The sequence below is a fragment of the Chaetura pelagica genome, unplaced genomic scaffold (assembly GCF_000747805.2).
Source record: "Chaetura pelagica isolate M959 unplaced genomic scaffold, ChaPel_1.0 scaffold207, whole genome shotgun sequence".
NCBI lineage: Eukaryota > Metazoa > Chordata > Aves > Apodiformes > Apodidae > Chaetura > Chaetura pelagica.
In genome coordinates, this window is record NW_009953929.1 from 4,428,688 (window position 1) to 4,438,966 (window position 10,279).

Sequence of the window (10,279 nt, forward strand, 5' to 3'; positions counted from 1 at the left end):
GCAGGAATTTTATTTTGGTTAGTCTGTACATTTGACTATGGAAAATATCTTTTGAGTTGCAGAGATACTTTTGTATAAAATGGAAAAAGTATTTTGCCCAGGTTCAAAATTTCAAGATGCAGTTGTAGATTTTGATAAGTAATACCAACAATATAGCAAAACTAAATGAGGAGTGAAAAAAAGGGAGTAAGATGTGGACATACATGAGCTGAAAAGTTAGTAGAGATCATCAGACATAGCTGGAAACCATCAATAAATGGTATTTCAGATTCTATCTTTTTTAACAAAAAGGCGCTTTCTTTTCAGACTGACTTTCAAATAGCCCTTACTGTACTACAGTTTTACAATATTTTATATCAAAGACATACAGACCAATTGACCACAGCTTACAACCGCACAATATTATTTAATGTGTTTTTAATATTCCTCTAATGAGTGCAATACAGCCTCAGGGTCCCTATGTTCCTGAGCTCCATTTAAATCAGAGCCATTATGTACCTAAAGCCCTGAATCTCTTTGCAATGAAAAAGCTGCACTTGATCTTTGGGTGATGAATAAAATCTCATAATTACTTGGGCAAATGAGCCATGAAACATTGTCAGCTGCAGTGTCAACTGTATGATTTGTGTCCAAATCGTAGTGCCACTGAATATTTTAATGCACTACAAAAATTTAAACATTACACCAAAATTTAGTTTATTCACTGTTATTAATTGAGAGCACATCCAATAGACACTGAATAATTGACAATCTTACATATGTATTTTGGTCAGGTATCCTCATGACAATAAAAATGAAACCTAAACAAATCAGGTATAAGATTTTCCAGGTGCAATAATGATAAATTATTTTACAAATAACTAAATCAGTGTTGCACAGAAGGTGGTAGAATTTTAAGATAAATAGTAGTGGCACTAAGAGGTTTCCATATGAAAGGGAAAAGATTGAAAATAACTAGTTTAGGGAGGGAAAAGAAGATAGTGGCAGGCTATTACCTACAGGAGTTAAAAACATTGTCATTAAATGTCAGTAATTCTGAGTTCTTAGATTACACAACTGTTGTCACATACACCATAATGACAGTCAGGGTGTCGGGTAAATCAGATTTGGTAATTAGCTGGCTAATTCACTCAGTAATGGATTCAGTTCACCAAGTGTTATTTCAATGTTTATCATTATAGCAATCATAACACGCATAACAATGTCCTTTCTGTACCTACAAGATGTCAATATCCTGGTCAAAATGTACAAGAGTTTCTTTAAGTTCAAGAAAACTTGTTTCAGCCGATTATAAAATTACCTTTTATAATAGAAGCTTCTTTCTAGTTCTCGGACGCGTGGGTGCTTTGTATTCTGAAACGTGAAGACCCCTAATCTCATCTCATTATCAATATGAATGCCTGACTTTATTAAAGAGTCTGCTAAATCCATGGCTTTAGCAATATCTGATAGCATTAAATATCACAGATGAGCTATGACCAAGAACAAAAGTTTGTATCTGTATTCCTCACCTTTGATCAGCTTCAAATGTGCTAAGCTTTATTATCATTGGATATCACCTCATTATTATGTTGACAGAGGGATATATGAGGATCATTTTGTCTTTTCAATCTCAAGAACATTCCCTGTATCAAAACCACTTTTATATGAGTTTTCTTCAGAACTCAATGTAACAGCAAAATCCTAAATTCAGAAATTGCTTTCAGGACAGTTGAAAATGTTAGTATAAAAGACCTGTCTATGGAAAGTCTTCAAAGCAGATATGAATGATTAAAAGGAAAAAAGTCTGACTGAGCAGAAATTCAGAAGAAAAGTATTTTGGGTCAGTAAGGTGAGAACCAGTCATGTTTTGAACTTCCTCTTCAAGCAGAGAAACACTGCTAGATACTAACCTGCTACCAATCTATCTGGAAGACAGAGTCATGCTTCTGGTTATTAGTTACTCTGAACTGGTTATTAGTTACTCTGAACTAATTAATGAATAGTGTAGCTCTTTTCCAAATTTCAGAATGAAAACCCCCCAGAGAGTCTGAAACAGCAATATTTTTGCCTCACATTTAAAAATACACTGTAAATATTGACTTTTATAGAAAAAATATTTTATTTAATACTTCCCATCAAAAGACATTATTCCCATGATCTTCTATTTGCAAGGACCTGTAGGTTTTCACTGAAGCATCTGATGTTCCCTTTAAATGAGCTTGTATTACCTTTAAAGATAATTATTATCAGTTTGTGATTAGATGAGAAAATAATCTGCTGTAAAAATAGGGCATGAAATGAACGATAGAGAAACATGCTTGAAACCATTTTAGCATTTTGATTAGATTAGTTCAGTCAAATGGTGACACTAGTGCACAAGAACAAAGGAAAATAGAATTTATACCCATACCAAAAGTGGAGATTGTCAGACACCCTAGATGGACATTTAGTTTATAATTCAGTTTTGAAATGTAGAATATTTTTATGATGAAATAGTTGAATGTTTTTAGGACAGACAGGGACCATGCTAAGGTTTGAGCGTTTTCGGTTATCTACCTGGGCTTGGCTCAATCTCCCATAGAAATAAAGGACACTTAAAAATATCAGCCATAAGTGTCATGCTTGTAAGCTAGAGTATGGTTACCTATTTGGATATGGTTCAGTCATGTGGCAGATTTTCTTCCTTAGTAACTGAAAACTAAAACTTAGACCTCTGAAAATATGAGAATGTTTATAAGTGTGTAGACAGGAAAAGAAACCCATTCAACCTTTAACAAATGTATTAAGTTTGTTTATATTATTTTAAACAACATCCTTGCTATAGGAAAAGGAGACAGAGGAGAATGACAAGACTTCTTGTGTCCAGGCTAGCTCCTGTTTCTATGGGTGTAAGAGTATTAATGTGCAATTATGTTCATTGGTAAGTGAAAACCGTTATTATTTTTCTTGGAAAATAAATTTTTAAAAAAGTAACTGAAAGCATACAGATAGGTCTAATGTGACATGAAACTAGTGAGATAAACTTTAAGAAATAGGAACCTTCTAGGCCAGTAAATAACTTCTTAGTGGGAAAAGCCTGTGTCTTGATATGATTCAGAATGAGTCAGCAGGACATGAGCTTCAATACACTGTTACTTAACTTGTGGCAAACAGGTTATCTCTTGCTTATATTTCTGTCCTTATTTGGTGTACTGGATAGAAATATTTTTTTAATACATTAAATATAGCAGCAGAGTCCTCAAGAAGCCAAATATTGTGCTACTGTATTTTTCTTTTAAAACACTCTCGTTTAATAGGATTGAGGCTTCTGAAATTGTAATAATATAAAAATTGACAAGCATCAGTGTCCTATAAAGAAGTCTGCATTTATGAGTCTGCCATATTATGAGAATTATATCTTTGCCAACCTCTTTATATCACTGCATCATGCAGATTACATTGTTCAGTAAGTACCCAAATATTTTAATCAGATCTTTCACCCAGGTTTGTTTTTTTCTTTTCTTCTTTTAATGGAGTTCATCCTGCACAAGACCCCACCGAACAGCAGTACATTCTGTGGCTCTATCCTATACTTACGATCCACACTAATAGCAACTGAGGACAGGTCCTGTTTATGCTTAGGAATTGCTGGAACATTTGGTGAGTTATTGCTATAGAAGGCAGTAGATGGAAGTTATTTCAAGATGTAAACCTATAGAATGCTGTAGAATATATGATTGAACTCCTAGCATAAATCTACAGATGTGTCAAGATCTACTTCACTCCCTATGAAGTTTTTCATTTCCTTTCCCTTGAGGGCAGAACAACCTTCTAAGAAATGGTATTTTATTTTACCAGCTCTAGGATCCAAATAAGACTTGCAGGCACAATTCAGATGTATAAAAGAGAGTTTTACTGCATTTCTGAACAGTTTGTGAAAGTAACATCTTTAGGACAGATTCATCTCATGAAAGGCACTTTTCTAAACTCCAAGGCTTACACATGCCCAGTTACAGGTCACACTATTCCCATTACAGGGTCTTGCTAATGGTTAAGTGTCTAGTTTAACAAATAAAATTTCCCATTCTACAGGATGAGGTTTGACAGTCTTTAAAATCTAAAGCTACTCCTGTAGCTTTTAGTCAAAATGATTAAGTGGGAAATTGCCTTAAATGTTTCCTGGATGAGGCAAATGAATAATAACTAAATTGATTAAATGGAAATGCAGTTGTGAGGTACTAGCTGCTTTCACATGGAAAATTTACTTTGTAAATATATGAAGAAAATTTTTGATGAGAAAAAATTGAGGTATTTGTAGAAAAGATTTTGATTTTGGAACAGATCTAACATTGTGACAGTGGATAACAGGGGATATAATTCTTACATGTGTATGTAAAAACATCAAACCAGGGGACACACAATTTTTGCCTAAGTCATATTGTCAAATTAGATACAAAAGTGAACAAGGCAAGCATTTGGGGTTTGGCTGTCTTAAAATAACATTAGAAAACTATTTAATGACCTTGGAGAAAGAATCCTCTTTTTTGATTAGGCATGAACAAATCATATAAACATTTGCCTATCAGTAAACCAAGTCCACTGCATACAATGATTTATAAGACAGTGTTAACTAACATAAATTAACAGATAATAAAAAGGAAGAAAGTAAATCCAACTTCCCTTGCAAGAACATGCAGATTATTTCATTGCAAGTTACACTTTTTGTGTAACTAAATGACATTTTTCCTTTATGTGGTTTATTGGTGCCTTATATTAGCTGAAACAAGGGCAAGCAAGGAGCAAGCAGAACTGGAAATTAGGAGTAAGGATTTTTCTGTCCTTACCTCTAGCATGTCCAACGCTCCCATGAGCTGTTTGACAGTGTTCCAGTTCTGTGCTGTTCCAGCCACCTCCTTTTCCCATAGGGATCTTTAATGTAGCCTGGCTACATCACTTCTATGCTGGGTGATGGAAATGAAGAGGCTGTATTGGACTTGAGAACTGCGTACGAAGCTTAAACTAACATTAAGTTTCTAGGCTTGTGAAGGCAGAACACTAGTGACAGAAAAGCAGGTGCAACTTACTCAAATTCAGGGTAAATTGCTAAATACGTTCACCGCTGTCCAGTTACTTTTGAGTCAGAATGTAGCAGTTGCTCAATAGTGTGTATCGCTCTGATAAAGCATGTAGAACAGGGGACAAGAAATACAGCCTACAGTCAAAACTGCAGGGGAAGTCTGGGTGAGAAAAATGCAATGTAATTATTATGGCTACAGGTAGTGAGGACATTGGGGCAAATGTCAGTATGCCTGCAAAAGTGTGCCATGGGATCTTTATACATGCATTATTCAGAGCTTAACAGTTCTCCCAGAAGCACAGTTACCTTTGTGTGTTGTGCTGGCCAATGTTCTATTTGAGGTGAAAGGAGTATTTACTGAACCACTAACATTGCTATATAATGTTTCATACATGCCAGCATTGGCTTTAAAAATTCTCACCACAGCCCTCTGCTGATGTGGGCCAGGTCATGGGTGGAGTTAAGTGGCTATGCAGTAATGCACTGCAATCAGACACAGATTTGACAAGTGGCTGGAAAATATTTTTCAAGCAATAGGACTGATTAGACATTCACAGCTAGAGCTGAAGCGCTGTAGAAATGCAAATAGATTTGATCTCTATAATGGCACGAGTTACTGCTTTTCTTCATCCTATAGCTGAATCAAAGCAGAGAGAAAAGAACTGACATTTCTGCACTCTAGAATTGCTCCTTCGTTATTTCCATGCTCCCAGGTTTTTATGTACACTGGACAAAGCACCCAAGAATGCACTGCAGAGTAGCCTTTTCAGGATGGAATAATGGGTTATATGGCCTTTTCTTGCTCTAATTTATGTGCATCCATGATCTATTCCTTCATTTTGTCACTTTAAAGATCAGAGAAGTATTATATTCCTGAACAAGCAAGACTGTAGAACATTCTCTTCTTGGGAGGACACTGATATAAATTAACTGATATTACATCACTGAGCTTTGACTATTATGAACCAGATTAACTTTTGGGTTTGAAATTAAACAGCAGCTGTAGCCAAATTTGTTTAAAACACAAACACAGTTTTACAGAATATCTATTTAGACGTCATTGTAAGATGTGCATTGCAGAACTCTTGTTTGTTTCTTTTCTTTTTGCTTTTCTCTCTTTAATCTGATAAAGACAATCAAATACTAAAAATGCTTTCTAGTAGCAGTTTGTACCGTATGTTGAACCACAATTCATGAGTTACTGCTCACATCCCATTAGAGAAGTCTTTCTTAAATCAGGCTGGGCCCCCATAGCTGGGAAAATTTTTTGAGAATACTCACAGAAGTAAAAAGTACTTTAGAAATAAGTAAACATGAACTGTTTCAGGCTGCCTCTTGGTATAGCTCCAAGTAATTAAGTTACTAACTATTTCTGGAATTTCCTAGCAGAACTTAAAAAATTTCCCTTAAGATCCCTGTTTCCTTCAGTTTGAAGTTCTTGCTATGTTAAGTTATAGATTATTAACTTTTAATGTTACATTTAAGTTTTTTATTCACATGCATACACAGAGCCTTATTTTTTTCAGTGGTTTCTCCTGTACAACAAACAGAGGTCTGTATTTTGGAATATTGGAATGGTTTAGAGATGTTACAAAGTTACTCACACTTGTCAAACACCTACTGAAAGCAGCAGACGTTTGGGCTCTACAAGGAAATAACAATTACAATGGTTTTTCTAGTAACTGAATGTACTGTAAAAACCAAAGAGAATAGGAAAGACAGAAGAGTGCAGCAGAGCTAGCTGCAGTTCAGCAACAGCACTAGCAATAAGCGATCGAAGAATAAATCTTGATCCTAAATGATAGATGAGGAAGCCTCAGGGCTGGAAATGAATGTTAAACACCCGCTCGGTCGCCCGAAGCTGCCCGGGCTGCAGGGGGGCAGCGCTGGCGCCCACTGGCATCCCCGGGCTGGGTGTGAGCTGCGCTTTGCCACCCTCTGCTGCCACCACCCGACCGAGCAGCAGGGTGGCTGCTCACCCGGGGAAACCTGGCCTGAAGCAAACCGCTTGTCTGGGGCACGTACCTGCAGAGCAGGCATCGTTGTCTGCAGTAGCCTTTGACTTGGCGAAATGTTACAGGAGCTTGGTTCTGGGGTGCGCCCAGCTCCCCGTACGAGCCCAGAAGGGGAGTTCCAAGGATAAATTCGGTCAGTCACTTCAGCAGGCTGCAGCTGGGATGTGAAGCAGCATCAAAAGAACAGGCAGGATTCTGCACTAAAGCTTCTCACCTAGAAGGAAATCTATTGCTACCATGGGACTCTGACCTGACCTAAGGAGTCCCCTGCTATGGAATATTTCCAGTTTTCCATCTCTCCCCCACCCTGTTGCAGCTTGAGCCTGAAGAATACCTAAGCCATGTTTGCCTGACTGAAATACTGTTTGTACCTGCTTTTGCTGACTGAAAGAATTTTTAATCTCAGATTAATTATAATGAATGTTAGAATGTGTAAAGGATGAAAAACAGATCCAGGAGCTCCATTTACGTTCACTGGAGTTTGAATCTGTTTGGTGGCAAAGAAAGCAGAACTGCCTGCAACACTTTGCCAGGAGAAAAGGCGCAGATGAAAGGAGGAATCACGACACTAAAGATTTCACATTTCCATTGCACTTTCATGTTGAGCTCTCGTTCCCCTCCCTAGCAGAATCAAGCTAAGACCACAGGCTGTGACTACATCCTTCTAAGTGGCTGGATCTGCCTCCAGGCACTCTCCTCCTAGCCTTGCTTGCTACACTTGAAAGATCATCTGCCTCCCCATCATCTGTTCATGAGAGATGATGATCAATGCTAAAGGATGAGAAAGGACATCCCAGTGGTGATTTTAGCAACTGGAAATCATGCATGAGGCTTTCAAAATAGGCCAGCAAGAGGAGATTAAGTATAGGTTGGACCATAACGATCCAAGTGAGAGAAAGAGGGGAAAGTAACCTCAGACATCTTTTTAGAGGCAGAAAGCACCATGGAAAAGGAAATATGAAGGCACAGATATCTCAGCACAGTATCTTGGCACTGCACTGTTACACATTCCCTTGAGACAGGGGTTTGTATTAGTACTTCTATGGAAAGAAGACAGAATTCCTGCGGGAGTATTGGCTGAATAACACTGCAGTGTCTCCATCCCCAACATGTTAAAAAATCACCAAAAGATAAAATAATAAATCCTAAAACAAGATTAAATTACATAGTTAATTAAAATATCAAAGATAATGAAGTTTGCCGATAAAACCAGGTTTGATAACATAGAGGTGTGGCACACCACTAAAACGTGTTTGCTGGCCTCAGACATCCGTCCTATCTGTTACCAAAGGCTTTTGTCCTTGTAACACAAGTGGTTAGTTGTTGTGGAGAAGAGGTATGTAGACACAGTTTGAGAAATTAATTCTTTAAAAGTAGAAGCCACCCACAGGCCAGTGCCTAATGAGCAGGGGAAGAACACAGGAGAAATCATTTGGAATGGTGTGGCTACAAACACCATGTTTACAGCCCATGTCAAGCTAACCTCATGGTGTGGAATTTTTTTTTCCTCAGCAGAGGAGCCCCTCCTGAGGCTTTTTAATCAAGGGGAATATTATCTGAGAAGCTTTGTGGAACTGTTTGTCCTTCATAATGCATTTGTGGGCAATTACTGGGAAATGTGTTAAAATTATACCAGTGTGCTTTATTGATGTGGAAGCAGCCTGCTTGGATGATTCCCAGCTTTCCCAAGTCAACCAAAGGAAATAAGAGAATGGTTTAAAGAATGTATGAGAAAAAAAATGGAATTTCTCCTTACGTTATATTGATTTTTTTTTTTTTCTCTCTCTTTTTTCTCTTTCACTAGAACCCAATGGTCCCTTTGTCTCTGCCCTGCACTGAAACTATGAATTAATGATTCAGTCAGGGAATGAGGATGAATATTCTGAAGGAAGGAATAGCTTATAAATGTTGGGTGACCATTGCCAGCTGTCCTATTAGGCTGACTTTTCTCCTGACCAGTCCCTAACATTCATGGACATGTATTTGAGACCTACAGATTTTACTAAAAGCCACCTATTCTCAGAGCAAACATTAAAAGGTACTCTTCCCTCTCAGTGAGCCTTTAAAAAATTATATATGTCATCCTTGTCATAGATAAGAATTATATAGTTCATCTACACCACTGAAGAGACAGTTTACAATGGAGAGGGAGAAGCTGCTTTATGTTACTTTATGTGTTTCTGGTCCCAGGGAAAATATGACAAAATTTATGTGCTTACAATTATAATTAGATCTTAATTTTTGGCAGATTTAACTACTGCCTTCTCTTCCCATTTATTTTTAAGTGAGTTGTGTGTATGTGAATGTACCAGTTTGATGGCCTCAAAGACAGAGAGCATCTGTTTGCCTATAAGGGAAATATGTTTACAACATTTGCTGCCACAAACTGCTTCCAAAAGGGCGCTTCAGTCACACCTGTGAGGGGCTAACAAGAGGATCAGTAATGTAAAACCGCTGTCATCTTGCCAAGATTACTAACGAGGCTGCAATTTGCTAGTTAGAGGTTGCAACTGTACTGGGTTTTGCAGCCTATGCCTTTCGCTAGAAGTGCATTAGCTAGTTCAGGCTTGAGTCACTTCCAGTCCTGCAAGTGTTCCCTTAACTAGTGTGATTTTACTACCAATGTCCTTAAATAATTGTGTCACTATTCCAGTAACTAAGTTTATGCTTAGTTTTGAAAATTAGGCTGGTTATTAACATTCTGACTTTAAGGCATGCTGGAGAACAATTTTAGCTAAAAAGATTGCCTCTATATGACATCACAGAAAAAGAGGAACGAGTGTCCTCGCTCCTGCAGGGATTCAAGCTGTCCCCGTTGCACAATAAACAGGCAGCTGGCACTGCCTTTTCCTCATGTGGAATTGGAGCTCTGCCTCACTCCAGTTATCCTTCATCCCGACGCCCCCAAGCCCACCACTATCCTAGAGAAGAGCTCTAGATAGAAACCAGGCACATAAGAAAAAGCTGTGTTTGAAGTAAAACGAAGTGTTTCTTTCCCTCCTTAATATTTGTCTTCAATCATCGAAAAACTGCAGGAACGGGAAGTGCGGAGGGGTGGGCGGCTGCCACGGCTCCGCATGACCCGGCTGGAGGTCAGCAGCGCAGAGCACAGGCTTCCCGCCCGCCCCGCCTCGGCGGGATCGCTCTGCCCGGCTGCCAGCGGGCCGGGCCGGCTCAGTCCCGGGCGGGGCGTTGCGGGGCGGTGCGGGCAGGGCGGAGCGGTGCG

General features: G+C 38.5%; 1 protein-coding gene across 1 annotated transcript in view; it reads right to left on the bottom strand.

The window, feature by feature from the left end:
* Positions 1-10,279, bottom strand: part of SLC9A9 (solute carrier family 9, subfamily A (NHE9, cation proton antiporter 9), member 9) — a 182,209-nt gene that overhangs the window by 147,755 nt on the left and 24,175 nt on the right. The window lies entirely within an intron of this gene.